This window comes from Pinus tabuliformis, chromosome 2_2 (genome assembly GCF_031772625.1).
Source record: "Pinus tabuliformis cultivar Carrire ecotype Pingquan chromosome 2_2, CPIR1, whole genome shotgun sequence".
In the NCBI taxonomy this organism is placed as follows: Eukaryota; Viridiplantae; Streptophyta; class Pinopsida; order Pinales; family Pinaceae; genus Pinus; species Pinus tabuliformis.
The window spans coordinates 582,272,224-582,273,847 of NC_142300.1; the positions used below are offsets into that span (position 1 = coordinate 582,272,224).

At 34.7% G+C, this 1,624-nt stretch overlaps 1 pseudogene; it reads right to left on the minus strand.

The window, feature by feature from the left end:
• Positions 1–439: 439 nt before the first annotated feature.
• On the minus strand, positions 440–1,148 carry LOC149194012 (uncharacterized; annotated as a pseudogene).
• Positions 1,149–1,624: the final 476 nt, after the last annotated feature.

The window sequence follows — 1,624 nt, forward strand, 5'->3', positions numbered from 1 at the left end:
CTCGATTCTCAAATGGTATGTGGGGAAGATAGAAATTGGAATATTATGCAGTGAATGTCCAATGCCCATCACAGTGCTTGAGCCTGGAGCTTTCTCATTTTGGTAGAGTTAAAGAAAAAATGTTGAGTGGCAAATCCACAACTACTCAAGGTAAGCTCTTCTCTTGTAGTTTCTTGCTGCAATTTTTTTAGTTCTGCTATGTTATCACAATGCTTTATTTCAGTTTCAATGATATTATTTTTAGTTTTGCATTATCCTATTAATATGATATAGGAGAGCTATGCAATTTTTTTTTCCACAAGTAAAATTTCTTTGTATTCAGGTTCTTTATATACATAAATTCCATAGGTCAAGAAGATCGACTACAAACTGGTTTTGAAAATAGAGTGACATGGACTTGTCAACCTTCTCTAGTTCTCATGTCATCGAACCCACTCAATTAAAAACTCCGGACATTTTTGACCCGTTGAAAAACGAAATAGGTTGTCATAATAAAACCAACATTTGTATTACACCCCAACTGTAAGTCAAGATTCTGGTAGGTTTTGATGTTTGAATCATACCCGATCTCCAACTTTAGATCAAGTTATCGATTGCTTGTTTCATGCTAGTGTAATTGACCTAGTTACACACGAAATGCAGGGACCGAAGATGTCACGTAAATAGGACTTTTGTCTTCTAACTAGCAAAATGGATGATTGTCTCTGCCAGTGATCCACAACAGTCAGAGAACATATATAGATTATATATCATTTTTCTTTTGTGAAAAACCCTGATTATGTTTTAGTCTTCTTTCGACTCTTCAAGTTTTTGTGTCATAGCCTCAATCTGTTATTCCATACAAACATCTTCTTCAGTACCCTACTTGCCACGATTTCAAGCTAGTCTTCGAATTTTTACAGTGTATTCACAGAGAAAGACTCCAAAACCTCCAAAACCTCTCTCGGCATATGTCTGATAAGTCTATATAGCCCCACATGCTCAATGTCATCCTTGACAACACAACCACCCATAAATGAATTAATTTGATCATCAACGTCATGCTGGACAACACAGCGACCCACAAATGAATTAATTTGATCATCGCTCAGTGTACTTGGCAAGCCATTCATATATTTCTCAATCATCTTTATCTCTATCTTACACATGTAGTCAAATGGATATCTATGGAATAGTCAAGCATATAAACCTATGTAGAAATTAGATATATATGGAACAATCAAAGTTTATAGATGGAATTGGATGCACGAATCTGTCACAACTTGAGGGTGTTATAATCAATTATCGAACACAAAGCATCATGTACGTGTCTCCGGACACCGGACTGAATCAGATTTACAGCTAGTTGCAATTACAATTTCCATGGCTGCCAGTGCCCAATTTCAATTTAAATGAAAAACAATGAAATAATTATGAAAAACAATGAAATAATTATGGATAAGCATGACTTCTAAGATTTACATGGCTATGTTAACAAAGATCTCTCTTTTGACAACCTCAAGATTCTCATGACTCTAGGGATGATATATGAACATTATATTTTAAACAGTTAATTATGATACCCATTGCCAAACATATACTTCTTCTATTTGAAAGAAGAGAACATTCCAATGATTTGTCAATT